Source organism: Megalobrama amblycephala, linkage group LG11 (assembly GCF_018812025.1).
Source record: "Megalobrama amblycephala isolate DHTTF-2021 linkage group LG11, ASM1881202v1, whole genome shotgun sequence".
Taxonomy (NCBI): Eukaryota; Metazoa; Chordata; class Actinopteri; order Cypriniformes; family Xenocyprididae; genus Megalobrama; species Megalobrama amblycephala.
The window spans coordinates 24133612-24147329 of record NC_063054.1 but is presented as its reverse complement, the minus strand read 5'-3'; the positions used below and the strand labels follow the sequence as shown (position 1 = coordinate 24147329).

Below are 13718 nucleotides of genomic sequence, written 5' to 3'. Positions count from 1 at the left end.
GTTTTGGTTCAGTTCTATGCTACAATTTAAATGTAAAAGTTATTGTCTATATCTCCAGACATATTACAGCCCCCTTCATAAATACTTTTGACAACATCTCCATAAAGACTCTTTTACGAGCTTTAGTAACTTCACAATTAAGCATTACTCTGTCCTCCCTAACACAGCGCTTGGAGATAAAAGAGGGGTCCCAGATCCCAAACCACCCACAGCCAGTCTCATCTCCAGGCCCGAAGGCTCTTTTACTCTTTGTTTTAACTTATCATGGCGTTTGGCTTTTTTATTTGGGCTGTAAAGATGAAAAGTAAGATAAGCCTTTGTTTATGACTCCATATCCGACGCCACGCCAAGTCAAGTAGCACAGAATGTGGGCCGGCATGCACTGTTTTTGGTTTTTCAAATATAGCTTTATTTTATTGTTTTCTTCATGCTTGTTTGTTTCCCTCTGAAAACAACAGCTTTAGTTTCATCTGGAGTTATGATGTTATTCTGCTCGCATTGGGTTGGATGTGTGCCTAGTGGAGAAGTTGTTATGACACTTGTTAGATTTATGTTGTGTTTTGTCTTGCAGTATTTTAAATAGTTTAAAACTTACTATTGGTATATTACCTACTTAAATTATATAATTTTTCATTGCACATCCAATCATAGAGTAGGACGAACAGATTCATTGTAATATGCAGGATTTAGGGAATCAGAAAAAGGAATGTAGGCTATGCGTTGTACGTTTGCTGCTGTTTAGTTTAAAAAGCACATGTCAGACATTTGAGACCCTGCAGGGAAGAACTCTGAAGTCTCTTGACCATTTTATTTGTTTTAAAATTTCAATCACAGAATTGAAATTTTCAGAATTCATTAACAGTACTGGTGTGGATTACATTTTTTTCGGAGCTTAATGGAACAGAACTCGGGAATTTTCAGATGCATCTTCAAGCTTCTTTTTCTGAGAATCTTTTTCTTTTTTTTTTCTATTTTAGTTTGAAACTTTAAAATGCAAAACTCATGGTGAGGGATGCAAAAAAAGTGACACAGATAAATAAACCAGCAATTTAAAAAAAAAGTAGTGCAAATAGTGCAGTAATAATGGATCTGGAGCTGAACTGGACCTGAAAATTAACTGGGATCTTGAGGTTACTGCATACTTTGTAAAACAGCCTTTAGCTTTCATTGATTCAGTTGTGTTTGCTTGCTCAGTTGGTCAGCACTTTTATGTGTGGTGGCCAAACCTCAGACAAAGGTATGATTTGGGGGAGGAAAAAAAATTGGATCAGATGAAGGTTTTTAAGTTTTAACCTTTCTTTCATTATTGACTACATCCATAAGTACTGGTAAAAATCCAGAGGTATGCTGAGTTAAATGCTAAATGAGAGTCACATTTGACAGTCTGCCAGTATACTCAAGGCCTATATAAAACTGCTCATTAAGTTGTAATCCTGCTTTCAGGTCCAGTACGGACCCGTCTGGACTTGAACATCCTCTGTGCTCTAGTCCAAAATGAATTTGGCATCAGGAAAAAGTAGCTTTCTGTTCCAAGAAAAAGAGATTTTGGACAGAGAATGAACTTCAGCCCAGAAGTGTACAGGAGGTAGGGAGTGGAGAGGCTCTGATCCAATACCTTCCGACCCTGAAGTCTCAGATCTCTGGAGAGATTCTCACTGCTGTTGGCCTCTTCATCTCGCATTCATCTGACCTGGGTCATGGGAAGTTTGGAGCTTTTAACCCTCTGGAGTCTGAGGCTGATTTGGGGCTTGGAGAAGTTTTGACATGCCCTGACATTTGTGCTTTTTTCAGTTGTTCATAAACATATAAATGACAAAAATGTCATTACACTGTATTCAGCACAAACTAGGCTACAATAATATGTGAGGAACATGTATGTACATGTTTGTATTTTTGAAGGAATAATGTTTATGCGTGGTTATTGAAAAAACAAAAAACTTAAGTCACTGAAATAAGGCCAAAAAAAGTATATTAAATCTGTGTTCACAAGACTTTTGGATATTGGATGTTGTAGACTAGAGTTTTTGCTTCAGAATTATGTAATTGACAAAATTATGCTGCCTACTCCTTCATATAAAACAATATATTGATTTAGTTTTTGTAAGACACTTTTTGTCAAGAAACACAGTATGCGTGGAGGCGTGAATCTGCATGAATAATGGACCATTTACACCTGAGAAGACAAAAGAATCACATAATAATGACCTGAAATGACTTGCATATTAATGAGGCCTTTCAGTCAGGTAGGCTGTGAAAAAAACCCTCTGTAATAATGTCTCAGCTCATCATAAACAGAAATACTGTGAAATATTATTACAATTTAAAATAATGGTATTCTATTATATTCTTTAAAATATAATGTATTTCTGTGATGCAAAGTGTCTGAACAATTATGTTACCTCTATGGCATTTCATATAGGCTTTTAGCTTAAAAGCATGCACATTTGGAGAAATATTGATGGATTCTTATATATTTATGTCAGTTTTCTATACTGAGAAGTAATATTTATTGTCATCACTATGAGTGCTGGATACTGTGTTTTCAATTCATACTTGTAGCCGGAGGGCGCTCTGTACACCTTTAGTCCACAAATTATTCTAAAGAAGAAGAGGACATTTCAGGAATGGTGTTTTTAATTCATACTTGCAGCCAAAGGGCGCTCTCTGTACACCTTTAGGCCACAAATTCATTTAAAGAAGAAAAGGAACTAGGAACTAACGGCATGTCTTCTAGAGATCGCTAACCATTGCTTTAACATCCAAATAAACACTTTTCAAGACAATAAATACACGATTGAGACGATGAATGCATGTATTGCCTCTGAATTTGCGTCTGAATAGCGCTCCCTCCGTGGGCGTGGCCGCATTAGCGGGTAATGAGCTGAATCACAGACTTCTGACATGGCTCTCTTTTCATACAGATTACATAAGAATGTTTGTTTTCGATTTGACTTGCACGATTTAAAACCTGACATTTCAACATTTCTTTAGACGTAAGTGTCATTTTTTTGTCATTAGTATTCATAAGTTACAGTTCATTTTCTGAGAACTATCAGATTGGACTTCGTTCAGAGGGAGAGGAGAGATCACGCATCATGTTAGTTTTCTTTATTTTACAAAAAGCACAACATTGTGTTTTTACTCTGAGTGTACACAAATAAAAGAAGACATTCTATAGTTTCAATTGATATATTACTTATGTCTCTATGACAAGAAATGACGGAGTATTTTAAGTCTGTTTTGCTGCAATGTGAAAAAAATCCTGCAAAACGCACCGGCGCGTTTTCAGACCTCAGGGAGTTAAGAAGGTCATTCAAGGTACTATGTTAAAGGGGACTTATTATGCAAAATTCACTTTTATAAGATGTTTGAACACAGATGTGTGTGTAAACAACCAGCCTATAATGGTAAAAATCCACCCACTCCTTTTTTATAATCCTTATAAATCATAATCAGTCTCTCCAAATGAGCGGTTCCAGATTTCCCCCTGCTCTTACGTAAGAGAAGGGGGAAGCCCTGCCTACGACTGGCACGGAATCTGCCCTATTATCTTAGCTCCTCCCCTGAGTGAGCTGTACACAGTCCGTCATGTTTGTCTCATTGCCAGAGCATTTAACGGCAACATTCATGTAAGAAATGTATTCTTATTAAAGCTACTAAAGTTATTTAATCAAGAACAGTGAGTGATTTTCTGTTTTTCTTTTGTTGTTTGATTCATATTAACAGCATATACAGCTGTAGGTAATGTATATTACGCTGCTGTCACTTTAATACACAATTCTAATATACACATGCAATTTCTTTCCCTGTTGTTTACGTTCACAGACATAACCGACTGTGTTTGTGAACTTTGTGTGTATTTGACGGTTTAAGTGCAATAAGACGTGAAAGATAAATCAGTTAAATATTCACAGGACACACAGTCTGCCAGCCAGCTTATGGATGTGTGTGCTCAGAAAACCATATATCAGAAGTTTAAACCGATATGGCTTTAAAACGCATGCAAATAATTAACTTTCATGATGATGAAGAACTGCAGTGTCACGTGAGCATGGCCACTATTGAGATGATAATCACAACCAAACAGATGTTTTGTTAGTTTTTTCAGAGAATCCGAGGCACGAGTTGCACAGGCTCCTCCCTCTTCTGGAAAGCGGGGTGTGGAGTAGCTGCTCATTTGCATTTAAAGATACATGCACGAAAACGGAATGTTTTTCCGTCCACTCAAAAAGGGGCATTTACAACATGGTATAATAAATGATCTGTGTGGTATTTTGAGATGAAACTTCACAGACACATTCTGGAGATCCCTGAGACTAATATTACATCTTGTGAAAAGGGAAATAATAGGTCCCCTTTAAGGTGAATAAATGAAATAGGAAAACAGAAATACATACTATAGATATGAAAGAATAAAAGAAAGAGGAAACAAGAGATTTTTTTTTTAAAAAAGTGGGAAGGATAAAACGTCACATCAAGGAATATGAACTGAATTATTAGTTTTTTGATGTTAACTTGATATTTGTTGATTAGCATACACTCAAAAAATGAATTGTTGGATTTACTTAAAAAAGCAGTGTCAAGTGGTTTCATGCAACTATATTGAGTAATTTGTACAAATAACAATTTAGTTGTATGAACAAAAGAAATTCAAGTAAAGCTGACAAAATTTAGAGTAAATCCAAATCATTTGAATTTGTCACTGTTACATAATATTTATATTGCAGTTTACGTAATGATGTTATGTTTATTACATAAGGTGAACACATTTATTGACCTAATTTACCTTATTAAATTAACTATTTGCTCTACAAAATGCACTCAAAAAATAGCTTATTGAACAAACTTAATTGAATTGAGAGCAGGAATTCCATCCTAAACATGAGTATATGAGTGCTCACAGCCTAAACATAGACGCCACTCTTCTGCATAACGGTAACCACAAAATTAAAAAACATTACAGAAACTCCTCTAAATGTCCAACATAACTGTACATTAAACACTAACAACAGCTTTACTGAAAAACACATAAAATAACATTTTAATCCACTGCCCAGTTAGTTACGTCAACATTAATTTGTGCATTTCACTCAGTCAGCAATGTTAAGATGACTGAACAAGCACTTAAGTAAAGCTGACAATACTCAGCTTTAGTAGAAACAACTCAGTTAAATTAAGTTCCTGTAGTTACATGAGTTAAAGTAATGTGAACAAGGATGGTAACAGCAGTGAAAGCTATTTTTTTAGCGTATAAAAGTGATGCCACACTAACGATAACACTAAATATGCAATTACCTATTATTGATATTCAGAACAACAGCTCTCTTTCTCATGTGATATTGCTTTATACCAATATTTTTCATAAGATTTAATAATATTTCTTAGATTTATGTATATTTAGCCCAATAGAGTTAACGTTTTTTTTCCTTGTTAATTCTGCTGAATTGATGTTCATGTTCAGGTGCAGGGTTTCTAGAAAGATCTGATAAATATATTTATAGTGGAAGTGGTTTTCTTGCCTAGGTTACTGCTATGTGCTGATATATGCAGATATGTATCTGAAAGTGTTGCCTGTTGATCATTAAAATGTCTTCAAGTTCCCATAGAAGTTTTCTACTACTGGTTAGGGCCCGAGCACCGATGGTGTGAGTACCCTATTGTAATTGCTCAGTCAATTCTTCTTCTTCTCCACAGTGAATCAATTGAAACAAACAAATGTAATTTCATTAAGTAATTAATAGTTCATAATAAAATCCAGAGTATTGTGTCTAACAGATGAAGATGAAGGTCAGAATATAGAGAAAGAAGGAACAAAATTAAGACATTTGCAGAATGAAATGAGAGGTAGAAGAGAAGAAGCAGAAGCAGAAGAGATGCAAGAAGCAAAAAGAGCAAAGAAAAGCTAAACTATCAAAGACCCAATCTGTTTTATACCATAAGCATAGGAAAACTTACATCCCACTCAAACTTATGTTTTGGTCTAATAAGAAAAGGTCAAATGGATTTATCCATTATGCCATAGACTGGTCAAATGTCAAAAATAGATGAAAATAGATACAAAGGGGGTTGTTTTGACACCCTTAAAGGGATAGTTCACCCAAAAATGAAAATTTGATGTTTATCTGCTTACCCCCAGCGCATCCAAGATGTAGGTGACTTTGTTTCTTCAGTCGAACACAAATGATGATTTTTAACTCCAACCGCTGCCGTCTGTCAGTCTTATAATAAGAGTGGATGGGAACTCGAACGATAAGAGTCTAAAACCCTTCCATAGACTAATCCAAATTAAACCCTGCGGCTCGTGACGACACATTGATGTCCTAAGACACGAAACGATTGGTTTGTGCGAGAAACCGAACAGTATTTATATCATTTTTCACCTCTAATACACCACTATATCCAACTGCGTTCTGCACTCATTTAGTGAGGTCTGATCGTGCTCTGACAACGGCAGTGATGTCTCGCGCATAGACTTCAATGAGGTACAAGATCAAATGAGCAACTAATTCTGAAAACACCATCGCTTCTGCAGTACTTGGCAGGCGTCCATTATCTAACCACAAACGTGTCACCATGACCTGTCACATTGGAACACTTTGAAAAACAGAATATATTTGAATATAACAAACATACTCTTAAAGATACAAGAAGAATAACCATGAAGGAGTACATTAAAGAGTAAATACTTGAAAATATGATGAGGATGAATATATGGAGTAGGAGTGCATGAATATATGAAATCAAAAGTAATATTGGTAAATCATAAGCCATAAATGATTAACATGAAATATGAATAAAATGCATGAATATGAATATTGACCATTTTGGATCCACTACATCTATATGCCAATATTCAGTTAGTCATAGCGTCACCTGCTGGCAACAGGAAATGGCATGCTTTGCACTATAATTCACTCCCAGAAACACATTTAAATTTGCCATGAAGTACCAAACATGTTAGAAACACATTAAATCATGCAACACTTGGCTAAGTGCTAAAGTATCGATTAACGCCACGAAACAGAAAGTTGTTGAAACTCAGGCAAACAATGTTCAATCTGCTCCAAACTTCACATGTTTGATAATAGTCCTGGCCTAAAGACATCTACATGTCAATATTCAGTAATAGTCAAAGCGCCACCTGTTGACAGCAGGAAGTGTGGCACATCAAAATGACTTTGCCATATTTCTCCTGTATTTACTCGAATACATGCATGTCACCAAGTATTCGCTGTTTTCCTAAGGCAAGCGGGTGGTGGTGGCCCCGGATGCAAGGGCCCTTTCATCGCTGCTAGCAGCTTTAATTGTGAATTATTCTTACTGTAATGACCTACCGTGACTCTTTCTCTGAAACTACAGACATCAGGACATATGTGTCTCTGCCTGAAGTTCTAGTAGCAGTTGGGAGGTTGTTCATCTGTTTGTATCTAAGTTTCAGATGTCTTATCTGAGAGTGAGTTTACGCAAGTCAGATTTGAATGAATGACTTCCCTTGTGCTTGCATGATGTCTCATGGAGTCTTTTGGCAGTAGTTTACTGTAAAATGTTTCCTGCATGGTATAGTAACATTTGCATCTCAGAGCAGATGGACAATGTGTTTCTGCCTCAGGCTGTGTAAATGTATACAGGAAATGTGTGTGGATGGGTGAACATTGATGGTTTAGCTTAATATTATGCAAAATCCCATTAGTTTTCTCCATTCTATTCTGAAGAATCTATAATAAGCAACTCAAGGACCCAAAACAGCGATAAGACAAGGGGTCTTCTGAATTTGAGGGGCTGCAAAGTATCATTGAAGAGCCTTTGTTTTTGAATGTCTGTAGGGAGCTTCAGCTCATCCAAGAAAAGTACAGAGTCCAGTTCACTGAAGACAATAGGAGCTTTCACATCACTGAGGGAGAGATACTTGGGGCTAGAGTTCAATAATTTTGAGGTATTTTTAGCTGACCCTTCCTTGTATTTCATGTTGTCATTTGCCTGTCTGCATTTTGAACCCACTTTAGCAACATTGTAGTTCTTTGTGCTGCATATACTGAGGAATGTATATAAAAACAATCCTCTGGGAAATTACGGGCTTGTCACTTTTCAGTTGCTACTAATAAGTAATTATCATTATGACATGCAAAGGAGAGATGATATTAAGGGCAGGGAAAAATGGAAAATGAGGGGGCTCGAGGAGTAGGTGAAATGAGGGAGGGAAAAAAGTGTGAGGTAAGAAGACACACGTAAGTGTTTAAAGGGAAAGTTTGCCCCCGAAAACTGAAAATTCTGACATTTACTCATATTCATGTCGATCCAAACCCTCTTATTTGTTTCCTATGAAACATGAATCAAGAACATACAGTACACTACTGTTCAAAAGTCTGGGATCGGTAAGTTTTTTGAAACACCAAGCCTGTATTTATTCAATCAAAAATTTTACATTAAAGTAACATTCTCTGTGATTAAAGTTACATTAAAAACAGTAAATAGCCAGATTAGGGATGCTCATAATTAACTGGTTATAACCGTTAACAGATAGTAGAAATTTTGACTGATTAATATTATCAGTTGAACAGTTTAAAAAGTAATTTAAGTAATTTTGCGAGATATTTTAATATGTTCGCTGCATGGTTCAAAAATACTCTTAACGCTATATGTATAAAAATGTTTTTAAAGGAAAAAAACAGATAAGTTGCATTTTATTAATACAACGGAAATACTCTACTATATCCAACTGCGTTCTGCACTCATTTAGTGAGGTCTGATCGTGCTCTGACAACGGCAGTGATGTCTCGCACATAGACTTCAATGAGGTACAAGATCAAATGAGCAACTAATTCTGAAAACACCATCGCTTCTGCAGTACTTGGCAGGCGTCCATTATCTAACCACAAACGTGTCACCATGACCTGTCACATTGGAACACTTTGAAAAACAGAATATATTTGAATATAACAAACATACTCTTAAAGATACAAGAACATCCCTAAGCCAGATAATTGAGTCAGAGTTGAAACTCAAGAACCATATCAGTTTTTTTTTTTTTTTTTTTAGTTGATTCTTTTCAATGAACTATTTGATTTGGTTCACAGATCAGGCTAAATAATTCATTCAGATTTCAGTTGTTTCTCTCACAAAGCTACTATAAGACTTCAGAAGTCTTAGAATATAGTCATATGGACCACTTTTTAAGGTGCATTTTCTTTTCATTTTTGGAGCTTAACAGCTGTGGTCACAATGGGTTTGGAAAAATATGAAGGTGACTAAATGATGACAAAGTACATCCCTTTAAAGGTTAACGAAAAGAACTAAAAGCAATTCAGGAATAGTGTTACACCCTCAGGTACATCAGAGAGGCAGAAATAGAGAATTAGTGAACGAGAGAGAGAGTTATAGAAAGAGGGTGAGTGTGTATTTTTAAAAGACTGGTAGGGTGGAGTTCTGTGGCCTCTTGCCCTTCACCGTAACACCACTCCACTATTTATACCCAACACCACCCAGCCCAAATAAGGGGGTTTGGATACATAGCATCTGAGTATGTGCACGATATGCTATATATGTTAGTGTAAATCTGTCTGAGTTAAATGGTGTATGTGTGAGCATGCATATGTGAGTTTGTATCACAGTCTGTGATTCTGTGTTGCTTAGCTTGTGTTTTTCACAAACAATTCCTGACATTCCTGGCAGCGGAGTATAGTCTGTTCAGTGTGTCCTCCCCCAGCACAAGTGTTTTAGGGTGAGAATGTGTCTGGTGAAACCAGAGACCTTTTCAGCACAGCCACTGAACATGAATTCTGATACTAACGGTCATCCTGAAATATCTTTCTATATCCTATGGCCAGGAAAAGTGAGAAATTCAATGCAGAAGTCTTTCCAGTGCAGCTGTGCTGTGACTTCTGATCCATAACCACAGCATAGCTTCCATGCAACATGTGAGGGTTTGCATTAGTCCACCATGAACCTGAGCAAACACTGTCAGATCCTTTATACTGTATACGAAACATCTAACTGTAGAATAAATCTCCTTCCAAAAAACCTATAATATTGAAAACAGATGACCTAGACTGACCGGAAACTCTGGTTTAAGTGGTCATATCTCCTCGGCCAGACCGCTGCAGCTCCAGTGGGGCAGCAAGTCGGCATGAGACGAGGAATTGGTCTGTAGCCCAGACGTTTCTCTTGAGTCTTAAACCACCTCAAACATGCAGACATGAATGCACACTGCATACTGCGCCATCCTGGGGCCAGGTAAACACCTTTGGCTTCTTAGCCTGACTGTACACACACACACACACACACACACACACATGCTGAGCCTAGCGGTATCCTGTATTACAGAATGAATTTAAAGGATATTTATGACATTGCAGACATATTTATGTGACTAAATAGTGTATTTTATACTTGATCCCTTTCTCTCTTGGCAAGGACGCTGTGGCTTATTTGTTGGATGTTAGGGAAGAATTAAAGTACACAAATCAAGTCATAAACACATGTATCTTGTCTTTATTTGAGATGTGTGTGTGTGTGTGTGTGTGTGTGTGTGTGTGTGTGTGTGTGTGTGTGTGTGTGTGTGGTTGTATTTCCTGTTTCCATTATGCCATATATCTGTGGAAACAAAGAAATTATTATTGAATATTGTGATGGATACCAACACATTTTATCCTCCATCTTCACACACAACACAATCACCTTATTCATCACTGTAATGTCACAAGCCCCATTACCCTGATCCATGTTCCTGCAATGGCTGCTCTTTCTCTGCCTGTTTATTTCCATCTTTCCCTCTTGCCTCAAGAGTTTTTTTTCCTATAGAACATTAGTACATGGGACCTGGTAAACCCATCTTGGTAAACCTACAAAGATAGTAATACCAGTAATTTTTGACCTTGTGGGGACATTTTTTGTCCCCATGAAGAAAACAGCTTATAAATCAAACAGAATTATGGTTTTTGAAAATGTAAAATGCAGAATGTTTTCTGTGAAAGTTGTGTTTAGGGTAAGGGTTAGGGGATAGAATATACAGTTTGTACAGTAGATCATTATGCAAAGTCCCCTTAAAGCATGGAAACACAACGTGTGTGTGTGTGTGTGTGTGCGTGTGTGTGTGTGTGTGTGTGTGTGTGTGTGTTAAAAATGATAATTTTATGTTTGGTGACTAGACGTGCCGATATTCGGTAATATGAATATCATTGTGGGCACTTAAAAATACAGGTAATAATTATTTATTACAAATTATTCGAATTTGTATAATATATTTTAAGAATACTTTCCCCATCAACCTTATAAAATGCACAAAACCGCTGTATTCTGCGTAAAAGGGACAAGCGCACTCAGATGTAAACAAGCCCAACGTGCACGAGAAGCACTTGGCGGAACGAGTGAAGGAGACGCACTGGCTACGTTTACATGCACCAATTTTCGTCAATCCAAATGAACTGAATCAGATTGCAGATCTGTTTACATGTACTCTAAACATTGTTATCTGATTCAAATATCCGTTTATATGCGCTCTTCGTGTGAGACGTCATATCAGTCACACTTGCGGTTGCGTCAACAGACGATGATCATGTATCGACGATAGCCAGAGATATTGTCAAAAGCATCAAATCTTGGCAATATAGAGGATTTGGTATTTCTAATTAATGTAGGCCTGTTACATTCTTCTAGTCTATTATTATAACTATTCGGTTCGGCTTCTTTTATCATTAAATATTATATGTGCTGTGAGGATAATAAAAATCATACAATGAATTATAGGCCTATGATTAAAATTATTAAGAGTGTAATATTTCCTGACACCGCAGTCATCAATGAAAATTAAGCACAGCTTTACTTTAAGCACCGACTTTAAAAAAAAACAACCTGTTTAACACGAAATAGCCTACTATTATTCTCTTTTGTTTCACTAGCCTATGTACGGCCACAAGAGAAATAATGGAATAAATTAAGACAGTTATATACTGTTATCAGCATGTTGAAATTCATCTCTGAGAGAATATGCTCCGTTAATGCAGTGTCAGACAGCTCCGTCACTTTTTACTTTCAATTTCTGTAGTGAATACTGACCGAGGTTGAGACTTTTCACCGGCATAACTCTGCTTCATAACTGCTTCTTGTGTGATATCCATTGGCTCCCCTTGTTTTAAAACGGAAAGATTTCCAATATTATGACGAAGGGATACAGCTACGCCACTGTCTGTTGGCATACATCTTTACAACTAAAGACGTGAACGTGAACTTGCGCACTGCGTAATGCGTGTCAACACTGCACTGCGCATGTGCCCCAGAGACTTCTGAATATGATTGCGAAAGTAGTCGGATTCAAGCGTTTACATGGTAATTTTTTGTTGTTGGATCGGATTAGAAAAGGAATAAACCACCAGGTAACGAAGTTCGTCAATACGGGAAGAAGGAGGCGGGAACCGGCGAACATTCAACAAAACTTTAATTAGAAATAAACAAAGAACAAAACGAAAGTAATGCCGGCAGACCCTCGCGGACGTCTGCCGGCCACACAAACATAATAAAACATAACATAAAGTCCAGGCCTGGTCCTCTCTCGTCCTTCACTGATGTCGCTCCTCCTTTTATGCCTCCGGAGCTCCTCCGTGAGAGACTCGAGGCCGGCACGCCTCGCAGGTGACGCTCATTATCACTCGCGTCACCGGCCTCGCTCCGTTCCCTCACGGCTCTCGCCCGCCCTGCTCGTGACATACCCCCAACGCCCCTCGCAGGCCGGGGGGTACTCCCGCGACTGCGCTTACTCCCCCCCGGGGCCTGTCTCGGCGGCCGCAGCACCTGGGGGTAAGGACAGACGAGACGAGAGAAAGGAGACGGAAGCAAGGGGAGCGACAGGACGAGAGAGGGGAGAGAGGAAAAAGAAAGAGAAAAAAAAAATTCTTGGTCCGGTTCCCAGACACACTGCCGCCCGGTCCTCAGCCAGCCGGGAGGCTCTTCCTCGCGGTGCCATGCGGTGGCACTGGGCACTCGGTGGACGGCCCGATCCTCGACCGCCTCCTGGCGGCCGGCGATGGCTCCTCCGACTGAGGGCAGCCGGCAGCGAGTCCCCCGTCCCCTGCTCCTCCCCTTCATGGCGGACGGCAGCAGGCTCCGGCCCACGGCAGACGGCGGCGACTCCTCCGCTCCCTCCAGGTCCAGGACGGCAGCCACCCCACCTCGTCCCAGGAGCACGGCATCCGGGTCTCCGTCCCACCTTTCACAAGGCTCCAGCACCACCACCTCGGGCAGCCTCTCGCGGTCTACACACACTCTCGCGCTGCCCGAACTCCGCAGCACCGCGATCCCCCTCAGCAGCGAGGGCTCTTCGACAGCATGTCCCTCCTTCCTCCCGGATTTCGGCACCAATGTAACGAAGTTCGTCAATACGGGAAGAAGGAGGCGGGAACCGGCGAACATTCAACAAAACTTTAATTAGAAATAAACAAAGAACAAAACGAAAGTAATGCCGGCAGACCCTCGCGGACGTCTGCCGGCCACACAAACATAATAAAACATAACATAAAGTCCAGGCCTGGTCCTCTCTCGTCCTTCACTGATGTCGCTCCTCCTTTTATGCCTCCGGAGCTCCTCCGTGAGAGACTCGAGGCCGGCACGCCTCGCAGGTGACGCTCATTATCACTCGCGTCACCGGCCTCGCGCCGTTCCCTCACGGCTCTCGCCCGCCCTGCTCGTCACACACCCCTTCCAATCCGATCGAAATTTCATTCGGATCG

General features: G+C 39.1%; 1 protein-coding gene and 1 long non-coding RNA gene across 3 annotated transcripts in view; one reads left to right on the top strand and one right to left on the bottom strand.

Moving 5' to 3' along the window:
• usta (uronyl 2-sulfotransferase a) overlaps positions 1–13718 on the top strand; it is a 73670-nt gene that overhangs the window by 18449 nt on the left and 41503 nt on the right. The window lies entirely within an intron of this gene.
• On the bottom strand, positions 7081–12499 carry LOC125278089. The gene is made up of 3 exons (XR_007187049.1): positions 12052–12499; positions 10675–10838; positions 7081–10590 (listed from the first exon to the last, which is right to left on the bottom strand). It is a non-coding gene; the product is annotated as an uncharacterized LOC125278089 (long non-coding RNA).